This window comes from Phacochoerus africanus, chromosome 14 (assembly GCF_016906955.1).
Source record: "Phacochoerus africanus isolate WHEZ1 chromosome 14, ROS_Pafr_v1, whole genome shotgun sequence".
NCBI lineage: Eukaryota > Metazoa > Chordata > Mammalia > Artiodactyla > Suidae > Phacochoerus > Phacochoerus africanus.
This window is the reverse complement of record NC_062557.1, coordinates 16,062,339-16,075,985: the sequence shown is the minus strand read 5'-3', so window position 1 is coordinate 16,075,985 and position 13,647 is coordinate 16,062,339. Positions and strand designations below refer to the sequence as shown.

The 13,647-nt window shown below is 41.1% G+C and overlaps 1 long non-coding RNA gene across 1 annotated transcript in view; it reads left to right on the top strand.

The window, feature by feature from the left end:
* The first annotated feature begins 361 nt into the window (after positions 1–361).
* Positions 362–13,647, top strand: part of LOC125114403 (uncharacterized) — a 63,467-nt gene continuing 50,181 nt past the window's right edge. The window contains exon 1 of the long non-coding RNA XR_007131784.1: positions 362–467. This is a non-coding gene — a long non-coding RNA (uncharacterized LOC125114403). The remainder of the gene's footprint in view (positions 468–13,647) is intronic.

Below are 13,647 nucleotides of genomic sequence, written 5' to 3'. Positions count from 1 at the left end.
ACAGCTCCGATTGGCCCCCTAGCTTGGCCCTAAAAAGACAAAACAAAACAAAAGACTCTGAACCCTTATTTCCCAGAAAATCTCCAGGAGTGATAACTTTGAAGTGATTCTGATCTGGGGCAATGACCCAAAGTGCCTCTCATTGGAGGTTCAATCAGGATCGGAAACTCTGTACTTACGTAGGGTTTTAGTGGAAAGGATAGGGAGGGAGCCCAAAGAGGCGAACATCTGAGTCGGATCAGGCTTTTCTTCATTGACGCACAGCTGGAGCAAGTGGGTCATCACCAGGGCCTCCCACGAACACACAGCCAAGCGCCGAGCAGCAAACGCGCGTGCGCAAAGTGGGCTGGGGCAACTCAGCGCCTGGGAGGGCGACCACGGACACCCACTCCCGTCCCTCTTCCAAGGTACGATGATGCAGCTGCTGTGCCCCGATGGTTCAGATGCTCAGGAAGACAGAAGTGCAGGTCTGTGTTTGTTTCTGTTTTTACGAAATATCCTGATTTGTGAATGCTGGCAACCAATTCAGTTTTTAGAAAAAACTGTAAGGGTCAAACAAAGTCCCCCACTCCCATGAGGTCTCTTCGACCTGGAAGCATTCCAAGTGCAAACGTTTAGTTAAATCTAAGCTTTCTTCTTACTCAGCATTGAGCTTTATGGGTTTACAAAATATTGGTCTAACACCACCCTGCCTACTTTTGCCCAGGCCCTGTGACGCTGATGAAACAGGCACGTACCAGATGGAAAAATGGCACAAAAGCAGAACCTCAGTTCCTATTACAGTTTTATTCATTTTACTCGCTGTCCGCGTTATTTTTGGGGGGTGGGGGGTGGCACCTGGGACATGTTATACCTTTTTATAAGGAAATTGCAAGTAAAGGTCATTACAGTTCCTACAATCTAGCATTATTTATTTCTAAATTCTTTTTGAACATAGAGCACGTCAGGCTATTATTAGCACTGCAATGGGATAGGCTAGTTCTGTTCCTCAAGGCTGTGTAAGGAAAATGGCATTCATTCACTGGGAAGTGGAGTGGAAGTTTCCATTGAAGTCCTGGGGCAACCTCTTAGCCGATGAAGTGATCATCCAAATTAAGAATTAGAAGGACTCTTGTCCACATACTTCATCTCAAAAAGAAAACCTTCTGGATAAGTACACAGTGTGACACTGACAACCCTTGATTTCAGATAATCTGAGGTGTGAAGTCTTTTTAGTTAACTTAAGAATTGATGCTAAATTACCTTTTATTCCAAAGTATTCATACAGCAAAAATAAATGTAAGTTATTTGTGAAGCATATTGGAGAGTAAGGTGACATATGTATGGCATTTGTATCTTGGCTATTCTCCCTACACATAACCTTGAATTTTGCCATGCTTCTTTTCTTCAACATAAAAGGCTTAAAATTAGAATCTGTACGTGTGAGAATCTGTTTCAGGTATATTTCTGTGAAGAACTCCACTGTCCTCAAATAACCAGAGGTGGGTAACAGTTTCTGACAAACGCTGAAGAGAACAGGATTAAACAGGAATTAGAACAATTATATTTTCTTTATCTAAAACCTTCACATCTTTGGAAAGCTGCTTGGTTTCTATTTTGAGCCGTGCTGCCCACATATCTTAACAACAGAATTTTTGCATAATTTTGCTCTTCCTCTTTTTATCTCTGTTTGAGTGTATTTCATAGGTGATGATGCAAAGCTCATTAAAAGGTCCGTTTATATTCTTGTTATCTGCATTGGGATCTAGCTGTTTTTCTCCTACTGTTTATAGAACCTGCATTGTAATATTCAGATTTGCTGGCAACAGGCCCTTTCTGACACCGGATGCATCCCATTCCCCTCTGTGACTCTATTTATGGGCGTCTATGTGATTTACTCGAGATTAATAAAGGCAGTGCAGAAGGAAGGGTCGTGGATTTATCCATCCATGGAATTTTAGCGCTTTCAGAGGGAGTTTTTTCTTAGGTTCTTTTTTTTCCCCCCTCAATTTAATTAAAACAACCACCAAAAAAAAAAAGCGTTAGTCCAAATGAGTGACAGTTGGCAGATCTGCATTATTCAACTGGAGGGAGTCCAGAGTTTCTGATGCTTGGAGATGGACAAGTAATTACCTCCTGTCTGTGACTATTTTCTACCAGGCTAAGCCCAATGTTTATTGTAAACTATCTGCCATTAAAAGCTGTAATAGCAAGCCTTATGTTCCCACACCATAAATTTGACTTGCACTGTTTTTTTATTTACCTTCGTGTTTTATTATATTCTTCGAAATGTTTCATTATAAAGGAAGATAACAGAAGAATGAAAATTGAATGAATTCCAAATTCATGCTTAAAAAAAGATATGCTTAACATGTATACATTAGCATATGTGTGTGTGTGTGTGTGTGTGTGTGTGTGTGTGTGTGTGTGTGTATATATATTTGCATATACTCAGATAGCCCTGATGGCCACTTTCTGGATATTGGCAGCTTCCACGTAACTATTAGATGCAGTTGTTATTAGTACGTCATTTGTTAAATGGTCCAAAAAATAGTCTAAAAAATAAAGTTTAACCAGACCACCACATAGGTCCAGGGCAGTGGTTCTCAAATTTTTTGTTCTCAGGACCCCTTTATACTCTTAAAAATTTTTTTGAAAACCCCAAAGAGCTTTTTTTGGGGGGCGGTTATATCTATCAATATTTACTGTATAAGAACTGAGATGATTAAAAATATTTTTAAATAATTTTTAAAGCCCATTCCATGCGACATTGGATAACATTTCAAAAGAAAAATAACTATTCTCTTGAAAAAACGTAGTGAAAGTTTTAAATTTTGTGTGACTTAATACAAAACAAATTCTCACATCTGCTTCTTCATTAAATCTGTTGTGATATGTTGCTTTGATTAAAGTATATGAAGAGAGGAGTTCCCATCATGGTGCAGCAGAAACAAATCTGACTAGGATCCATAAGGACGCAGGTTCAATTCCTGGCCTCGATCAGTGGGTTAAGGATTCGATGTTGCTGTGAGCTGTCGTGTAGGTTGCAGACGTGGCTCAGATCTGGCGTTGCTGTGGCTCTCGTGTAGGCCAGCAGCAACAGCTCCCATTCGACCCCTAGCTGGGATCCTCCATATGCTGCAGGTGGGGCCCTAGAAAAACGGAAAAAAAAAAAATGCGTAAAGTATGTGAAGAGAACCTAGGCCTACACAAATCACGTAATTGGAAAAGAGGGTGTTTTAACAGGCTTTTCAAATAATTAAGAATATGCTTCTTTGATCCCAACAAGTGGTAGTTTCTTAAAGATTAGTTGCAATATCAGTGAACTTTTTTTTTTTTTTTTAAACTAACAGACTTTACTTTTTAGAGCAGTTTGAAGTTTTCAAAAAAATTGAGCAGGTACTACAGAGAGTTCCCATATTCCTTTTCCCCCAGTCAGTTTCTTCTGTTGTTAAAGTTTTGCATTAAGTGCGGTATGTATGTTACAAGCGATGAGCCAAATGTGGTATATAATTCTGTGGGTATTGACAAATGCATGTAACCACCATTCGTTTCACTGACCTAAAAATCATTGTGTTCCACCTACACAGCCCTGCTCTTCTTCCCCCGAACTTCTGGTAACCACTGATCTTTTCCCGATCTGTAGAGTATCGCCTTTTCCAGAATACCTTACAGTTGGGAACATAAAATATATACCCTTTTCAGACTTGGCTTCTTTTACTAAGCAATATGCATTTAATATTCCTTTATGTCTTTTCGTGCCTTGATAAATCATTACTTTTTATAGCTGAATAATATTCCATTGAGTATATTACTGTGTGTTATCCATATTTTTTTTTTTTGTCTTTTTGCTATTTCTTTGGGCTGCTCCCGCGGCATATGGAGGTTCTCAGGCTAGGGGTCTAATCGGAGCTGTAGCCACCCGCCTACGCCAGAGCCACAGCAACGCGGGATCCGAGCCGCGTCTGCAACCTACACCACAGCTCAAGGCAACGCCGGATCGTTTAACCCACTGAGCAAGGGCAGGGACTGAACCCGCAACCTCATGGTTCCTAGTCGGATTCGTTAACCACTGCGCCACGACGGGAACTCCTATCTATTCACATTTAAATGGCTGTACCATTTTGCATTCCTAACAGCAATGAATGAGATTTCCTATTGTTCCACATCCCTGCTAGCATTTGGTATTGTCAGGTTTTGTTTTGTTTTTTTTTTTTTAAATGTTAGCCATTTAATACATGTATAGTAGTATCTCATTCTGATTTGCAATTACTGAATGACGTATGATGCTGAGCATCTTTCCATGTGCTCATTTGCTGTGTTTTCTTTGGTGTGGTGTCTACTGAGATTTTTTACTCATTTTTTAATTGGGTTGTTTATTACTGTTGAGTTGGACGAGTTCTTTGTATATTTTGGATACTAGTCTTTTATCAGATATACGTTTTGTAAATATTTTCTCCCAGTCTGTGGCTTGTCTTTTCCATTCTCTAAAATCAAGGGCCCTTTCATACTGGTACAGTTTGGTGTCACTGCCTTGATTTATGCCCAGATACCAGCAGTTTCGCTCACCATTGTTGTGTAACATCAGTGCAGGTTTCAACACAGAGAAAAGGCAAGTAGCATCTTGGTATTATTATAAAGATAGTTTTAATTTTATGGGCACCCCTGAAAGGATCTCAGGAATCTCCAGGGCCCCCAGACCACACTTTGAGAACCACTGGCTTAGAGCAAAGAGATGCAACCCATACTATTTAGTTCAAGCCTTAGAAAGACCACATAGAATGAGAAATCGCCAATTCCCAAATGTGAAATGTGAACCTCGTTTTCTGCAAAATGATTTAGAAAGCACAGAAGAAATGTTACGCACTGAAGTCAGTGTTCTAATTCATTGGGCAGAGTCAATTTTGTTTAGATTTTTTTTCCCCCAGTGATTCCTGGCAGGATATCATTCTTGTTTTTCAAGGAATACATCATGTGTGTATGCGTGTGTATAAATATATCACCTAAAGTTTGTGAGACAATGAATGTCTCTTAATGGCCAAAAAACTGGTATATGATGCCCAGTAATGGGCTTATAATATATTTGCATATAGGGAAAATATGTGCAGGCCTCAACTTTTTCCTTTCTTTGTCCACTCCTCCACCCATGCCCAACAAGCATAGAAATGGGGGAAGAACTCTAGCTTTGCAAACCAGACAGACCTGGATTTGAATTTTGGCTGTGTCATCTTGTTTACCTTCTCCAAGGCTTTTATTCTTGTGAAAGGGAAATGACATCATTGCCAAGGTTGTGAAGATTATATAAGACATAGGTAAAGGGTCTAGAACCTATAGGTATCACTCAAATAACCAACATCATCATCAAAAGTCATTCCTTCCGTTTTTAGCAGATCCATAGGCTGTTATTTTCTGGCTCAGATAATTATGCCTTAGTGTGTGTTTACTGGAGAAAATACTTATGAGGTTTAGTGTGTATCTCTCTAGGAATACTATGTTTTCACAGGGACCAAAACCAGAGAAAGAAACCCAGGACTGTTAACCCCAAGCAGCAGGACTAATGATGTGAATGAAAATGGGAAGCAGCTGGAACAGAACCTTACGGATGGGACCATAGGAGGTGTGAGGTGCAACTAATGAGGGAGTTGGGACCCATTCCAAGGCAATGGTCTAGTCATGGTCAAAAAATTTAGCATGAGAGCAAATGATGGGGTGTGTTCTAGAAGTAGTAGGAGCAGAGAATTGATGGCAAACCACCAGGGAAGGGCCACAGGGCTGTATGTGCCCAAACAGCATTCCCACATGAGCAAAACTCATTGTGTCTTCACTTCATCTAAAAGCATCTTAATGATGTTATTTATGGAGACTCCAGACCCTCCACCAAGGACCACAGCTTCAGGCCACTGAGGTTTTAAATGCTTTTCGGTCTAAGAATGACTTTTATTGTTTTACTCCTTTCAGACATAAAGCGTGATCACTGTAGAACATCAGGAAGTTGAAATTACCCATAATCCCAGAGTTAACATTGGGATTTTGTTGTGACCAATTTCCTAATCATATTTGCACCCACACCCGGAAAGCTAAGTTCTTTCCATTATAAAGTGCAAATACCGATGGAGAAGGCATAGATCAAGGCTTTATCAATTAATAAGCTAATTTTTATTAATGGGAGTTCTAACTGTTGAGATTTTTAAGTGGTAAGAATCTTTGCTGCAATGAAGCCCACCCTGGGTAGAGAGTGAAATTGCAGTTCAGTCGCAGTGCAGTTATTCTTTTTTTTTTTTTTTGTCTTTTTGTCTTTGTTGTTGTTGATGTTGCTATTTCTTGGGCCGCTCCCGCGGCATATGGAGGTTCCCAGGCTAGGGGTCTAATCGGAGCTGTAGCCACTGGCCTACGCCAGAGCCACAGCAACGCGGGATCCGAGCCGCGTCTGCAACCTACACCACAGCTCACGGCAACGCCGGATCGTCAACCCACTGAGCAAGGGCAGGGACCGAACCCACAACCTCATGGTTCCTAGTCGGATTCGTTAACCACTGCACCACGACGGGAACTCCAGTTATTCTTTCAGTAAACATTTGTTAGCGACCTGCTAGGTGGCTTGGCACTGCTGAGCCCTGGTGATAGAGAAATGAAAAACGAGCAAAACCCCAAACAGCTGACTCCCTTGTTTATTGCAGCGTTGTTTTCAGTAGGAAAAAAATGACATTTATTAACAACCTCAATGTTCATCAGGAAATTACGGCACAGCTCTTCAATAGCTTTCTTTAACAGGATCAAGTAACAGGGAAAGTAGAGTAGATACACTTCTCCATGTTCTTTCCGTTAAGTATAACTTAAAACCCTAGGATGTTACATAGAAAATGAAAGAAAACTCTGAAAGGTGGAGAAAGGGCACAATGGCTTGGGACTTTGGGACCTGAGGGACCGCATGGCGGTGAGTTTCTTGAATTTTCTTTTTTGCCTCATACACCCCCAGACTTGGTGCTGAACAAGCTAGCAACCTGGCAGTGCCAACAAGAGCAAACAAGAAATCTCCCAACAAAAGCCTGCTCTCTCTACCCAAAGAATGGGGAAGGGAGCTGCCTAGGAAGACAGAAAATTTTTAGACAACGTTAGGATCTGAATTCATATGTGGAAACCCTAACCCCCAAGGTGGTGATATTTGGAGAGAAGGCCTTTGGGAGGTAATTAGGGTTAGATGAGGTCATGAAGGTTTGGCCCTCCTGATGGGATGAGTGGCTTTATAAAAAGAGAGGAGAGAGTGAGAGATTGTTTGCTCTCTGCCAGGTGAGGACATAGCAAGAGGTGGCTGTCTGCAACCCAAGGGGAGAGCCCTCCCCAGACATTGACCCTGTTACACTCTGACCTTGGATTTCCAATCTCCAGAATGGTGGGAAAATAAATTTTGGTTGAGCCCCTGAGTCTACGGTATATATTTTGTTATAACAGCCCAAGCAGACTAAGATTTTTGTATTGAAAAGTGGGGTGCTGCTGTTAAAAATATCTGTGTATAGAAGCAGCTTTGGAACTGGGTAATGGGTAAAGGCTGGAAGAGTTCTGAGGTGCATGTTAGAAATATAGAGTGATTTTGGTAATAGCTTGGACAGAAATGAGAAACAGGTGTTTGGAAACTGGAGGAAAGGCGATCCTTGTTATAATTTGGCAAAGAGCTTAGCTGAACTGTGTTCTACTGTTTTGCGGAAGGTAGACCTTCTGGATGATAAAATTGGACATTTAGCTGAGATTTCTAAGGAAAGCACTGGAGGAGAAGCTTGATTCCTCCTGAATACTTACAGTGAAATGTGGAAGGGGAAAGATGAAGAAGGAATTATTAAGCAAAAGAGGAACCAGCACTTTGAGATTTGGAAAATTCTCAACTTATCCATCTTGCAGAAAATGAGAGAGGTTGTTCTGAAGAAAACACTGGGAGTGTGGCTGAGCACGTGTTTGTAAAGAGTCGTGGATGCAGTTCATGGACCTCATCAGCTATTTCAGCAGAAGCCATGAGTAGAAATGGGGTTATACCAGCAAAAACACTGCCAATTTGAATTAAAGGGCACATTAAAAAAATGAGGTGACATGAAGAAAGGCTATCGGATTTGCTTGGATCTTCCAGGACAAGACCATAGAGCTATTTGGTTGGAAGTGTGTGCTATTCAAAAAAAGAAAAGAAGAAATCTGAAGGCAATTCAGAGATCACCTGGGTTTCAACAAGCCGCATGGCTTCTGACTGAGGCCGGGGTATAAGGCCCCCTGAATCCTTGAGGGCAGGATCCCTGCCTGGCAGAGCCAGGAGGACCACTGACTCAGTGGGGCCAGAAGCAGAGCATGGAACCAAAGATTATCCTCAAGCCTTAAGATCTTAAGATTTCCCTTGCTGTGCTTTGGGCTTGCTTCAGATCCTTCATCCTTTCCTCTTTCCTGTTTCTCCCTTTTGGAAGAGAAATATCTGTCGTATGCCTTGGAGCATCTATAAAACACAACAGTTAACATTATGTTTTTTATTTTTATTTTTTTGTCTTTTTTAGGGCCACACCTGTGGCATATGGAGGTTCCCAGGCGAGGGGTTGAATTGAAGCTGTAGCTGCCGGCCTACGCCACAGCCATGCCAGATCTGAGCCGTGTCTGCAACCTATTCCACAGCTCATGGCAACACTGGATCCCTAACCCACTGAGCGAGGCCAGGGATCAAACCAGTGTCCTCATGGATACTAGTCAGATTTGTTCCCACTGAGCCACAATGGGAACTCCTAACATTATATTTAATGGTGAAAGACTGTAGCTTTTCCCTTAAGATTCAAACGCAGTCAGGATGTCTGTTCTCATCATTCTTCTTAAGTGTAGTGCTGGAAGGTCTAACCGATACAGTAGGGAAAGAAAATTAAAGGCATGTGAATTGGAAAGGAAGGAATTAAAAAGGCCCTAATTTGCATATGACAGGATTGTCCACTTAGGAAATCCCAAAGAACTTGCCCCTCCCCAAAAAAAACCACCCAAACCAAACAAACAAAATCCTTGCAGAACATATAAATGAGTTCAACAAGGGTGTGTGATGTATTTGATTTTTATACTTTGATTTTATATTTCTATATACTAGTAATGAACATATGGCTACCAAAATTAAAAATATACTACTATTGGAGTTCACACTGTGGCACAGTGGGTTAAGAATCCATCTATAACAGCTCAGGTTGCTGTGGAGGCCTGGGTTTGATCCCTGGCCTGGTGCAGTGGGTTAAAGGATCTGGTGCTGCTGCAGCTGTGTGTAGGTTACAGGTGTGGCTCAGATTCAGTCCCTGGCCTGAGAATGTCTATATGCCATCAGTGTGGTCATAAAATAGCAAAAATAAATAAATTTAAAAATAAAATACTCTTAACAATCTCTCAGGAAAAAAAAAAAAAAGCCTAGGTATAAATCTAATAGAACACACATAGGACTTGTAAACTATACAATATAAAGAAAGATAGCAAAGAAGGTCTAAATAAATTGAGAGTTATACCATCATCATGAATTGGAAGACTCATAGAAAAGATGTGAATTCTCCTCAGATGGATATAAAAGTTTAAAGTAATTCCTATCAAAATCCCAGCAAGTTTTTCTTTTATAGATAAGAATGTTCTAACATTCATATGGAAAATCAAAACAAAAAGCCAAGTTATCTCCAAAAAAGAAGAATAAAGTGGGAGCAGTCCACACAAGTTCAAGACTTGCTCCATAGATGTAATGATTAAGATTGCATACTCTAGGCAACGAGACACATTAGACACATATTATTGGAATAGAAAAGAGGTTCTAGAAACAGACTGACAAGTAGGCCAAGTGATTTTTTACAAAGACGCAAAAGCAATTCAAAGGAGGAAAACCTTTTCAAGAAATGGTGCTAAAGCGAGTAGACAACCATAGGTAAAAACAAATTTTTAAAATCTCAATTTTCTATTAAAAACTCAAAAAGGATCACAAACTTAAATATGAAATGTAAAGCCATAAGGCTTTTAAAAAAATAGGACATTTTTGAAATGTATGGCTAGGAACAGAGTTCTTAGATTTGATACCAAAAATAGGGTCCGTAAAAGGAAAAACAGATAAATTACACCTCATCAAATTAAAAATTTTGCTCTGCACAGGACTCTGTTAAGAGGATAAGAAGACAATTCTGGACATGTTTCTACAGAGAAAGTATTTTTCAAGCCACATATCTGATATCTAGAACATATAAAGAATTTTCAAAACTCAACAGTGAAATAAGCAAAAATCCCATAAGAAGATGGCCAAAAGACGCAAAGACATTAATGAGGGCAGATCTTATGGGTCGCTAGGGGTTAAGGATAAGGATGTCTGGGGGTGGGAGAAGAGTGGGAGTGCTTATAAAAGGACAGCTAAGGAAATCCTTGCGGTGAAGGAAATGATCTAAATCTTTTTTTAAATTCAGTATGCTTTTAAAAAATTTTTTATTTAAAAATTTTATTGGCATATAGTTGACTTACGGTGCTGTGTTAGCTTCAGGTGCACAGCAAAGTGCAGTTATGTGTGTGTATACACACATGTATATACACATTATTTTTCAGATTCTTTTCCCATATTGGCCTTCATAGAGTATTGAGTAATTTCCCTGTGCTATTCGGAAGGTCCTCTTACGTATCTGTTTTATATACAGTAGTGTGTGTCTGCCACTCTCAACCTCCCAGTTTCTCACTCCCCCCAACCTGTCCCTGTTGGTAACCATACGTTTGATTTTGAAATCTTTGAGTCTGTTTTTATTTTGAAATCTATGAGTCTGTTTCTATTTTGCAATTTCTTTTGTATCATTTTTATTAGCATCTATATATTAGTGATCTCATATGATGTTTGTCTTTCTCTTTATGGCTTACTTAGTCTTTAGGTCCTTCCATGTTGCTGCAAATGGCATTGTTTTTATGGCCAAGTAATATTCCATTGAATATATACCACATCTTCTTCATTCATTCCTCTGTTGATGGACATTTAGGTTGCTTCCATGTCTTGGATATTGTAAATAGTGCTGCAATGAACATTGGGGTGCACGTATCTTTTTTAATTATAGTTTTCTCTGGATATATGCCCAGGAGTGGGATTGCTGGATTATATGGTAGTTCTATATTTAGTTTTTTAAGGAACTATGCTCTGCATAGTGGTTGTACCAATCTACATTCCCATCAGCAGTGTAGGAGGGTTCCTTTTTCTCCACACTCTCTCCAGCATTTATTGATTATAGACTTTTTTTTTTTCTTTTTTGTCTTTTTGCCTTTTCTGGGGCCGCTCCTGCGGCATATGGAGGTTCCCAGGCTAGGGGTCTAATTGGAGCTGTAGCCTCTGGCCTACACCACAGCCACAGCAACGCGGGATCCGAGCCACGTTTGCAACCTACACCACAGCTCACGGCAGCGCTGGGTCCTTAACCCACTAAGCAAGGCCAGGGATGGAACCCACAACCTCATGGTTCCTGGTCAGATTCGTTAACCACTGCGCCACGATGGGAACTCCTGATTATAGACTTTTTGATAATGGCCATTCTGGCTGGTGTGAGGTGACGCCTCGGTGTAGTTTTGATTTGCAACGAATGTTCTGCATCTTGATTGTATCAATGTCAATATTCCGGTTGTGGTGGTCCTGTAGTTTTATAGGATGTAGGTACCGTTGGGAGAAACGGGGTAAAGGATATATGGGGTTTCTCTGTATTATTTCTTACAATGCATGTGAATCTACAATGATCTCAAAATAAGACACTTAATTAAGTAGATAGAGTCTTGCTGCATGGGATATGACAGGTGTTCTAACAGAGTTCTCCAACTTTGTCCCTACTCCAAGCCCTCCTCAGAAGACTGTTCAGCTGCTCGCCTTCAGTGGTCCCCCGTTGCCTCTATCTAGAGTATTCCATTCAGTGCTTACTGCAACTCTGTGAAGTGCTATCAACCCCAGCTCTCTGTTGAGGAACCTGAGGTCAGTGAGGTGCTCTGACCTGCCCCAGGCCACACGGGTGCAAAGACCCTAAAGCCCATGCCTTAAACCACCCTCAAGATGCAGGAAATCACATTTTAATTAAAGTGGGAAAAAGCGTGGAGAAGAGAAAATGCTTCAGGCTTTCAGAGGACTCAGGTCGGAGCAAGCCCAATTTATATCTCCACCAGTCCCATCCTGCTTTGCTGGCTCTGCCCCAAAGGCCACTCCCTCCAGGAGGCCTTTCTGGAATTTCCAACCCAGGGACACCTTGCCCCCTCCTCTGAGACTCCCAGAACCTCGGTTCAGTGCAGTCTACACTGCTCACCCGTGGACCTCAGGGCCATGTGTCTATTGAAGATGATAAGCATGTAGCCATGGGAGATCTGCATCCCATGTGGAATGCCCAGAGGATCCAGGTGCCAGCCCAGGGGGGTGGGCAAAACCTCCCCAGACAGAGGCTGAGGACCACAGGTCCCCAGAACTATAGTTTGTCATTGCACAGAGCTCAAGAGTTAGGATGGGAGAGAAGGGAGAGGCTGACAGAGACTGTGCGCTCTCAGCACCTGGAGGGGAGGGGGGTTAGAAAGCCCAGCCTAGCATCACCAGATCTGGAATTCAGTCATCTACAGCAAGGGCACCACAGTGCTTCCACTGTCCCGGATGGTGGGGGCTGAGACAGGCTCTGTCTGCATTTCCCACAGCTCTCACACTCAGCCCTGTGTGAAATTACGGCTATGTTAACAACAACAAAGTCACTGCTTAGAGATACATACTAAAGTATCTACAGATGGGGCAGCTCACGAAGAGCATTGAATTCCATGCCAACAGGTTTGGATTGTATTTCGAAGGCAAAGGACATCTACTGAAGGACTTCAAGTAGCAGTGGCTGCAAGATCACATTTGGAATTTTGCAAGGCCGTTGGGATTTGTCCCAGTCATGTCTTTTATAGCAAAAGCAAGTCCTGAATGCAGGTTGCATTCTGTTGCTGCATCCCTTTGGCTCTCCTAAATCTGAAATGCCTCCTCAGTGCTTTGAATGTTTTTCATGAACTTGACATTTTTGAAGAGTCTGGCTAGTTATTTTGCAGAGTGTCTCTTGAGTTGGGTTTATCTGATGTTTCTTTCAGGATGGGACTCAGGTTATGCATTGTTGACAGAAATACCCCAGAAGTAATGTGTTCTTAGTGCTGGATATCAGGTGATGTGCTCATTAATTGGGCTGCTAATTTAGATGACTTGGTTATGGTGGTACCTGTCAAGTGTCTTCCTTGGAAAGTTATTATTTTTCCTTTTGTAAGTTGTAAATTCATTCTTATGGAGAGAGATTTTGAGATAATTATAAATAAGCTATTATTCCTCACATGTTTACCCTGTAGTAAGAATTAATGATTTTTGCTTGAATCAATTATTACCATGATGGTGGCCAAATGGCAATTTTCTAATTCCATCATTCCTTCCATACTTACTGGGTAGCTTTCTTTTGTAAGATAGAACTTTCCCTTCTCCTTCCTTTATTTATGTGAACACACACAGATTCATATATTATTGTATTCAGTGCATCCTGTGACCTCTAATTCTTCTGCATCATGTTTTAGGTGTTTGTTTTGCAAATAGCACGTGGCTAGACTCTCCCCCCGCCCACTGACTTTATAACCTTTAAACTGTGAGTTTTATTCCTTTGTGTGAATTGTGAAACTAGTATACATGGATTT